The sequence below is a fragment of the Saccopteryx leptura genome, chromosome 11, assembly GCF_036850995.1.
Source record: "Saccopteryx leptura isolate mSacLep1 chromosome 11, mSacLep1_pri_phased_curated, whole genome shotgun sequence".
Classification (NCBI taxonomy): Eukaryota; Metazoa; Chordata; class Mammalia; order Chiroptera; family Emballonuridae; genus Saccopteryx; species Saccopteryx leptura.
In genome coordinates this window covers 33,420,157-33,430,745 of record NC_089513.1, presented here as the reverse complement: position 1 = coordinate 33,430,745, position 10,589 = coordinate 33,420,157, and the positions used below count along the sequence as shown (strand labels likewise).

Below are 10,589 nucleotides of genomic sequence, written 5' to 3'. Positions count from 1 at the left end.
CTGTGGAAAATAAACAAAGCACATAAATCAAGCTTTGGAAAAAGAAATATCCGGAAGGATTTTTTTTTCAATGAAGAGCGTGAACATTTTATTTCTCTGCAGGAATATTTCGGTCCAGGAAGAAGGATAGTGCATGCAGTGTGAGTATGTGTGTGCGTATGTGTGTGCATGTGTGTGTATGTGTGTGTGTGCTGTGCGTGCGCGCCCGCGGAGAGAGGGGCGGGGGAGGCGGATGAGGAGGATGAGATCATAGTTTCAGGATCCTCAGGAAACCCTGGTACTGGCAGCAGCCAGCCTCTGCTGTGCCCACATGACCCACAACTCTGGCAGCGGACCCGGCACTTCCAACATTATTAAATAATAAGAAAGCGGCTCCTACTCCATGCCCAAACCTCCCTACAGACTAATGGACACCTTCTAAGAGTTTGGCGAGTCGGTGACTGAGGCGCGCGTCCATTCCAAGGTGTGTACTAGGCGTTTTCCTCCTTGACAGCCCCGGAGTGGGGGAGGGCGCGGGGGTAGAAGGGTCCCGGGCCGGGCGAGCCGTGGGCGCGGGGCCGGACTGCTGCGCGCTGCCCCCGGCCGCCCCGTGCCGCGGAGCAAGCCGCGAGGCGGGAGATGCACATGACGCGCAGCTCCAGCTACGCAGGGACCGCAGCCGCCCACGGCGCCGGGCGCGGACACGGGAGGCTCGGCTGCGGGAGCAAGGGCAGGCGCCGCGCACCGGGCAAAGTCAGGAGTGGAGGCGGACGGCGGGCGCCGGCGGGGGCAGGGGATTGCCCCAACGCCCACTCGCGGGGTTCCCACCTGTGCGCGGGCGCGGGCCGCCGCGAGCGCGAAGCATGTGCCTGGCGCCGCAGCCAGGACTGCGGCGCGGCGCCTCACCGGGCGGCGGGCGGCGCCTCGGGCCCGCGGGGCGGCGGTAGCGGCTGCGGCAGGATGGCCGGCACGGGGGCGCGGGGCCGCGCAGGTAAATCGCCGCCGCCCGCGGAGGCCCGGCAGCGCCGCAGCCCCCGCTCTCGCCGCTGCGCCGCTCCAGGGCTGGCGGTAGCAGCCGGATCCGTCGCGTCGCGGGCTGAGTTGTTTTTGTTGTCATTGCTGCCCTCTGGGTCGTCCTGGCGGGCTGAGCTGGTGGGAGGTGGCGTGGTCATATCCATTAGGGATGACACTCACGTTGGGGAGCAGTCTGGGGAGGTATTGACCGGGAAATCCGCGGTGGGTGCCTCTCCAGCCAGCGGCGTCTGCGTGTGTTGCAATGCAATGCGGAGCCCCGGCGGACGGCTGAGTGGGAGTGGGCACCCCGTACTGGGGTCGCGGGGGCATCTGGGGACTGAGGTGTCTTTGGCTTTTGTAGCCTGTTGCCCACTTTGGAGTTTTCCCCTGGACAGAGGGCGGATGGGAGGTTGGTTCTGGTACCCAAAGGAGGAGGTGGAAAGGTGTCTGTCAAAAGACCAAAGCCAAGGAGAGCAGAGGGGTGGCGAAGGCGGTGCTTGGGCTCAAAGGTAACAGGGCTGGGACGTGGTAGTAAAACTTTCTCTTGGGCAGACTTGGGGTATGGCTTTGAGAAAATAAGCATAGAACTTAGAGGGGAAATATTAGATATACACTTGTAGTGAAGCTTACCACCATTAGATTGATTCTTGCTCTAAAAAAATTGGTCTTCTGAGTTGATGTTTATCTTCGAGTTTTCCTGCTTTCTGTTATGATCACTTAGTATTTAATGTGTGCTTGTGTTTCCTTTTGAATATAACAATAACCTATATTAACTACACAGAGTTATTAATTTCTTTTACACACACACACAAAAAAGAGCAAAACCTTTTGTTTCTTCCAAAGGTAGAAACTTTAGGGGGAAATAAAACAGCTCTCTACATATTCCACACAGTTTTGTATTCTTTAGTTTAATCTCTCCCTTAATTTATCTACCAACATAAAAGGTAGGTAATAATATTGTCCACATTTTACAGGTGAGGAAATCCACAGAGTGGTAAAATAACTCACCCAAGGTCTTATAGTTATGAAATATTAGAGCCAGTTGGACTTTTGGACCAGTTGGTTTGGGCCAACGTATATACATATACGTACGTACACACACACACACACACACACACACACACACACTCACACATACATACATATATTAGGAGCCCATTGTACCTAAAGTCTTCTATATTTAATGTATTGCTCACATCTCTGTACTAAGATGAACCTCTTCACTGTGTGCTACATGTTGGGAGCAACTAACTCTCTAATTTTTAATACTAGAATTATGGCAAATACCTTTTGAGTAGCTTCCTTTTGTTACAGTGAACCAAGTTTCCTAAAACAATTATAAGGGAGTATTTATAAGTACGGTAAGATTTTCAACATTTAGGATTTACCAGGAAAGTAAATTGTTATAAAGCAGAAAGCAGAATTTGCGCCTTGCTCAAAGCATGGTCATTTATTTTCTTCAGAGTATCATCTCGCAGAGTTTTTTTTATCAAGCGTAATCATCTTTAATCCAATCACTGACAAGAGGTCATGCAGTTTTAAAAGAAGAATTATGCATTTCTTTTTCAACTATCAGTAATTAAAAGCAGGCTATATTTTGAGGGTGTTTGTGTATGTCCTACCTTTTGGCCAATTGTATATATTTTATAAACAGTTGTGAAGCGATGAAGACTGAAATCAAATTTTCTCATTAGTTCTAAGTCAAAATACTTTTTAAATCTTAACTTGTTTTTAATGAACCAGGGTGTTAAAAAAGGTTTCAGTGGGGTAAACTCTAACTGCACATATCTAGAGAATTACCCTTCCTTTGAGCTTATCCGGGAGCTCTCATGATGTTCATTCTATTGGACAGATGTCTTTCTTCAGTCTTCATCTGTTATTTTTTCAAGTAATTTAATTGCTTCTTTACATAACAGTATTCAGAATTATTTTGACATTCATAGATTTCCTCAATTCTTGTTTCTTGATTTAACTAATTCGATATACGTATTTCAAATCCACACTTAGCCAAGATTATAAGTGAAAAGAGACTAGCATCCAACTGGAACTATATGGAAACATGATCTTTGGATGTGAAAAAAAAAATGTTTCTGCCCTTCATTGGTTAACCTCCTCCATGCCCCAAATTATGGTTACAGTGTTATTTTGGGATGCTGGAGCGCAGTGCTGTGGTCGGAAGACTTGCATGCCATCAGACACAAGTGTTTTCGATATTGAAATTGAGATTGAATTTTCCAAGACTATTTATATAGAATGTTGATTGTCATTAGGGCATAAATCCTGTGATACAAACATATGTCCTTTCTTTACTGACTCAGATCTCTTCCAGTTTTCTAGTTTCTGTTACTTACTTTAGAAAAAGTGTTACCTTGTTAGTTTTACCTCATCTGGTAGAATTGACATGACTTTTTCCTTTAAAGACCCACACCTCTAGTTTGGGGAGAATTGTATTGTCTCTGCCTCTTATTTATTTATTTATTTATTTATTTATTTATTTATTTATTTATAGTGAGAGGAGGTGAGGCGGAGACAGACTCCCGCATGCTGCCCAACTGGGATCCACCCGGCAAGCCCACTGTGTGTGGGTGGATGGGGGTTCTCTGCCCATCTGGAGCCCTTGCTCCGTTGCCATTTTTTAGTGCCCGAGGCAGAGGCCATGGGGCCATACTTAGCGCTGGAGCCAACTCTCTCCAATGGAACCATAGTTTCAGGAGGGGAGGAGAAGAAAGAGAGAGAGAGAGAGAGAAGTGAGAGGTGGAGGGCTAGAGAAGCAGATAGGTGCTTCTCCTGTGTGCCCTGACTGGGAATCAAACCCTGCTGATACTGTATTATCCAGCCAGTTGGCTAGTGCCTGTCTCTGCCTCTTGAGAATCCCTCTGTTCCAGGTACTGGGTGGAGAACTGGAGATCAATGATGACTCGAAAGATGAGTGAGCCCTGTCAACAGAGCGGGTCAGACTTTAATAAAATAGTTATACAAATGAACCCTTACTTACAAATTGAGGTAAAGCCTCTGAAAGAAGAAATTGAATAAGAATGTGTGTTAAGGGATTCTGGACCAGGCAGGGAGTGCAAAACAGGATGCTCATAAATTACGTATTTATGGAGGAATGACGTGTGAGGAAGTGTTTACTCAGTTAAGTGGTCTTAAGTGCTTGCATGGATATTTTCTGAATCAGAGACCTAGTTCTCGTTGTACTTATCTCTGCACTTCTCTATGCATCAGATGACATACTTTTCCCTCTCATTATCCATCTATGGACATGGGTAGGCTTACAAAATGACCAATACTCTTTAAAGCACATAGAGGATGTGCTGCCCTTATCTGGTTATTATCCTATTTGCTAAGTTATTTAAGTTTGAGGAAATATAGACTTTTTCTTTCTTTGCCTTCACAACCATTTTTAAATTTTAAAAAGTAGCTGTGGGTGTGTTAAAGTGGCATAGTATTTCAAAATAGAGATGTAACTGATTCATCACACAGTATTTAATATATAATACTATGAAGTGCCCAAGGGGAAGGGAGGTGATATTAAGTGTTTAATATATTGGGGAAATGGGTATTAACAATGTAAAGCAAACAATATCTAAATTTATTGAATACTTATTGTGGGCTGGACATTATTTTATGGCTCTATATAAATTAACTTATGAATTCCTCACAATCACCTTTTGACGTCAGTATATATTACTGCTACCTTCATTTTATAGAATGGGAAACTGGCCTGACCTGTGGTGGCGCAGTGGATAAAGCGTCGACCTGGAAATGCTGAGGTCGCCGGTTCGAAACCCTGGGCTTGCCTGATCAAGGCACATATGGGAGTTGATGCTTCCAGCTCCTCCCCACCTTCTCTCTCTGTCTCTCTCTCCTCTCTCTCTCTCTCTCTTCCTTTCTCTCTCCTCTCTAAAATGAATAAATAAAATAAAATTAAAAATTAAAAAAAAAAAAAAAAAAAAAGAATGGGAAACTGAAGTACAAAGAGGACAATAATCGTGACCACTGTCACAGAGGTGGAAATGAGCCCTAAACTCTAAATTTCTGATTCTGTAGTCCATAATGTGAACTATTGATGTATAATAATTGGTTCATAAATTTACTGGGGTAGTAAATTTCCATCATTGTTGCAAATAACACTTCCTAATTTGACCTTTTGTTACTTTTTCCTTCATAAAAATCAGTGCAAAAATAATATTCTCTATCAATGCTTTTTTACTTCATATTTTACAGGAAAAAATATATAAAACAAGATGAGATATATGAATGCCTAGATAAAGACTGGTGACTGCTAGATGATGAGAGATGTCTCATTATATATTACATATTTTTAAAATTCAAAAATAGTAACTTGAGCTCCATTTGAAACTGTTGAAAAATTTTAACATCAGTAATATGTACTCCAAATCACTAGAGATATAGTATATCTTTAACAGCTGGAAATTCTCTGACCTGTTAATAAAGTTAAGTATTTTAAGTCACCAATTTCACCTTTCCCCAAAATCTTTGTCCAGAGTATGCACTGCAAGGAGGTTTAAAGCACTAACACAAATGTATCTATTGAATTATCTTGGTTAAAAAAATTTTAAACCCTGTCAACTTTTACATTGATAATTTTGACATATCTCATAGTAATTATGATTTAAAAAAGAATTTCAAATATTATCCAAACAATGTTAACCTAAGACACATGGCACATGTTGTTAGCAAAATGAAATACTGATTGGTTAAATGTGCTAATGCATATAAAGATGTTTTCACAGCGTCTGGAAATAAATGTTAGTCAATGTTATTTCTCCCTGAAAAAAAGGATTCTATGTAGTTGATATGATTAATGTTAATGTTAACCATAAATCCCAATTCTTATGTAGTACACATATACAAATGTGCCAGTCTCTTCTTTGAAGCTTTTAGAAATACTTAAAGCAGAGCATATATTTTCTATGACTCATGTATCCCTATTAAGAATGTGATACATCACTTCTCTGTATGCTCAGCTTCATACAAAGCTTTATATCCTATAGTAACTAGCAAACTATTGCTCTAATTTATACCATAAGGAAAGAAATGCAAGACGATTTTGCTTTTATTATGTGTATGTGTGTGCATGTGTTATCTAAATGGAGGATGCCATCAAATACATCAAAGAATAACTCATTAGAGTTTAGAATTTGATGTCATAGTACAGTGTTCTGTTCCAAAGAGTGTTCTGTCTTTAATTTAAACATAAAATATATTCATTAGTTATGATAGTTATGCAGTCATAACAACCAACTTTAAAATCTCAGTGACTGAAAAAAAATACCCATAAAGGTTTATTACTTGCTAATGCTATGTGCCCATGTTGATCAGTAAAAGACTCTATTCTGTATCTTTCTTACTTGAAGATTCAGGCTGATAAAGCCCTTATCATCCAAAACATCCTCATCCTCTGTCAGGCACATAAGAGCATGGTGAATCACTCACAATTTGTAAAGTTTTTTATTAGGAAGCAGTACTTACCATTTCCACTCATATTTTATTGGCCAAAGCAAGTTGTATTGGCCATTCATATTCATAAGTGCAACCCTATCATATACCCAGATGGAAGAAAATGGCAAGATTTGTGAACCAACCTAATAATTTATCATGTAAAGTTAGCCAATTTTCTTCAATAGTTTATCACTTAAAAATGATTTATAATTTTATGCAGAAGTGGGATTACCAACAACTGTGTTTAGAACTTCAGCATGGGAAGGTAGTTCCTGCATAAAACGAACAGCAAAGAAAGTAGATACTAAATTTGTGACATTGATGACATTCTTTTTTTTCAGTGAGGGTTGTATTTAGTCAAGGTATGATAACAGCTATGTTTTATTTTGAGTGAATACATAAGGTAGCCTATTTGAGAGTGAGCATAAACCGAAAACACTGCCAAGACCTGCTTACAGCACTCAAGCTGTGTTTTTTTTTTAACAGATTTGATCATATCAACATGGTACAGAAAGCAAAACATCTAGGCATGTATCTTTTATTGTCACAGGCACCTGCAGGGAAAAAAATATATGTGCTATCATATATTACTGTAAAAAGTAATACAGATAAACATTCAGATCAAGTGTATGCTTGTTTTACATTGCTAAACATAATCTGAAAAGTTAGAATATATCCTATCCATATTTTTAAGTTAAACCTTTTATTTTGAGATAATGGTAGACTCGCATGCTATTGTAAGAAATTCTATAGAGAGATCCCATGGTCCCTTTTATGCAGTTTACCTCCATTGGGGGAAATGGCACCATCTTAAAAACTTAACAGTAAAACATAGCAAACAATCCAATTAGAAAATGGGCAAATGACATGAAGAGATATTTCACCAAGGAAGCTAGACAAAGGCAAATAAGCACATGAAAAGATTTTTGACATTATTAAGAAAATAAAAATTAAAACCATAGTGAGTAGTATCACTACAAAACTATCAATATATTCATTACAAGTATATAGAAATTCATTGCTTTTTATATGTTTATATGTATCCTGGAAACTTCCTCAATTTATTAGTCCTAAAAATTTTTTTCTGATTTTTTAGAATTCTTTATCTAGACCATCATGTCACTTGAAATAAGGACAGTTTTATTTCTTTATTTCTGATCTATACACCTTTTTTTTTCTTTTCTTGCCTTATTGGACTGGCTAGAATTTCCAGTACTGTTTTGAACAAGAGTAGTGAGAGTAGACATTCTTAACTTGTTGCTGAACTTCAGGGCAGAACATTTCATTTTTTACGGTTAAATATAATTTCAGCTATCAATTTTTATCAAATTGAAGAATTTTGCATTTATTCTAGTTTTTCTGATTGTTTTTTTTTATCATAAATAGTTACTCATTTTTGTCAAGTGCCTTTTTTCTCCAAGTGAACCAATTATTTAATTTTCTTTAGTCTGTTAATATGGTGAAGTACATTGATTGATTTTTTACTAGAACCAACCTTGCATTCCTGCAAAAAACTCTTAATAGTTTTAAATGAGAAGAAGGGAGGTAATGAGACAGACTCCCGCATTCACCCCAACTGGATCCATCCAGCAACCCTGTCTGGGGCTGATGCTCAAATCAACCGAGTTATGCTCAGCATCAATCGACCCAAACTGGTTTGGGCTGATGCTCAAACCAATCAACCCACTGGGAGAGGGGGAGGGATAAAAGGGGGAGAAAAAGGGGGAGAGAAGTAGATGGTCACTTCTCATGTGTGCCCTGACTGTGAATTGAAACCAGGACTTCTGCATGGTGGGCCAATGCTCTATCCACTGAGCAAACCCAGCCAGGTTCTAATAAACCCCATTTAATTATTGTGTATAATTCGTAGTGCACATTTCTATTTGCCAGTATGTTAAAAAATTTTCTATCTGTATTCATGAGAGATATTGGTCTGTAGTATTCTTTTATTGGTACTGTCTTTATTAGTAGTATCAAAGTAATACTAGCTTCATAAAATTAACTGGGACATGTTCCCTCCTCTCTATTTTCTGAAAGAGATTGTATAGAATTGATCTTTATTCTTTAAATGTTTGGTAGAATTCTCCAGTGAAACTATCTGGGCGTCATTTTTGTTGTTGTCAAGAGCTCTATCTTCAGTACTTTCATTTGTTTGTCAGGGCTGCCATAACAAAATAAACTGAGTAGCTTAAACAGAAATATATTTTCTCACAGTTCTGGAGGCGTGGAAGTCCAATATTAAGATGAGACCTTTTTGTTTGTCATGCCAAGGACTGCCTTCTTACTGTGGCCTCACATGGTCTTTTCCTCTGTGTGTACATCTGTGGTGTCTCCTTGTGTATTCAAATTTCCTTTTCTTATAAAGATAACCGTAGGATTGAATTAAGGTCCATTCTGGTTTTCACATTTTTAATTTAATCATAACATTAATGGCCTTATCTTCAAATATGGTCATGTTTTGTACTGAGAGTTGGCCTTCAGCATATGAATTGGGGCCCACAATAATTCTTTTAGTCTATTTAAATGATGTGTTTCATATTGTATGAGTTGTGATTATTTAAGTTTATTAAGAATTTGATTCTTTATCTAACTATTCCTATTTCTTTTGTTGTTATTATTATTATATTTATTTTTTCTCTTTTGATGTGCATGGTTTGTAATAGTATCTCTTGCTTCATTCTTTGTTTTTAAAATTGAATTTGTTATAGTGATACTAGTTAACATAATTATACAGATTTCAGGTCTCCAATTCCACAACATATCTCTGTACACCATGTTGTGCGTTCACCCCCGCCATGTCACATCTTCATCCATCACCATTTATTGCCTCTATACCCTCCTTTACCTCCCTGCCCTTTGTTTCATTCTTGGTGTTGGTAATTTATGTCTTCTTTCTTCTCTCAATTTTGCTAGAGGTATGTCAGTTTTATTGATCTTTAATAAGATACTTGTTTGATTCATTGATTTTCTCCATCGTTTTTCTGTTTCACATTTCATTGATTTCTGCTCTTATTTTCCCCATTCTGCTTGCTTTTGGTTTATTTTTCTCGTCTTTCTCCATATTGTTGAGTGGGAGCTTAGGTTATTGGTTTTAGGTTTTCCTCTTTTTTGTTGTATGTCTTTAGTACTATAAATCTCCCTCTCAGCCCTGTCATAGCTATGTTGCAAACATTTTAATATGTTGTATTTTCATTTTAATTCAGTTCAAGTACTTTTAAAGTTTTCTTTTGAGATATTCTCTTTGACTCATGGATTATTTAGAAGTGTGTTATTTAGTTTCCAAATGTCTGAATATTTTCTTGTTTTTGTCAGAGAACACACTATATGATTTTAATTCTTTAAAAATGTTTGAAGTTTATTTTGTGGCCTGAAATGTTTTCTATCTTGATGTATGTTCCATGAGCACTTGAGAAATTTTGTATTTAGCTATTTTGGGGTAGAGTGCTAGAGTGTTATATAAATGCTTGTTAGATCTTATTGGTTAACTGTTGCTGATAAGTTCTTGTATATGTTTGCTAATTTTCTTTCTACTTATCCTATAAATTGTTGAAAGTGTGTGAAACCTCTAATTATAACTGTAAATTTGTCTATTTTTCTTTTCACTTCTCTAAGTTAGACTTCACATATTCTGTAGCTCTGTGGGTATATACATACATGGTATTGCTATGTCTTCTTGGTATATTCTTCTTCAATATACCAAGAAGACATAGCAATACCATGTATGTATATACCCACATACATGTCTATATATGTCTATATCTAGTTATTCCTGTCTATATCTAGTAATTTCATTTTCTCACATTCTACTATAACTGATATTAATATAAACACTACTTTTTTATTTAATTGATGTTTACATGATATCTCTTTTTCCATTCTTTCACTTTCAGTCTATCTATATTGTTAGAGTTGATGAGTTCCTTATACATAAAATATAGTTGGATCTTTATATTTGCTGTAATTATTGATGCTAGGGCTTATGTCTGCCATTTTATTTTTTCTCTCTGTTTATTTTATTGTTTATATGTTTTTGTTCCTGTGGGGATTTTCTCCGCCTTCATGTCAGTTGCATGAGCATTTATAGAATTCTATTATTTTTGTCTATAATGTTTTTAAGTGTACCTCTTTGT

The 10,589-nt window shown here is 38.3% G+C and overlaps 1 protein-coding gene across 1 annotated transcript in view; it reads left to right on the top strand.

The window, feature by feature from the left end:
• Window positions 1-273: 273 nt before the first annotated feature.
• DTNA (dystrobrevin alpha) overlaps window positions 274-10,589 on the top strand; it is a 372,686-nt gene continuing 362,370 nt past the window's right edge. Inside the window, exon 1 of the mRNA XM_066352951.1 lies at window positions 274-463. The gene's annotated coding sequence lies outside the window, so the exon portion shown is untranslated. The remainder of the gene's footprint in view (window positions 464-10,589) is intronic.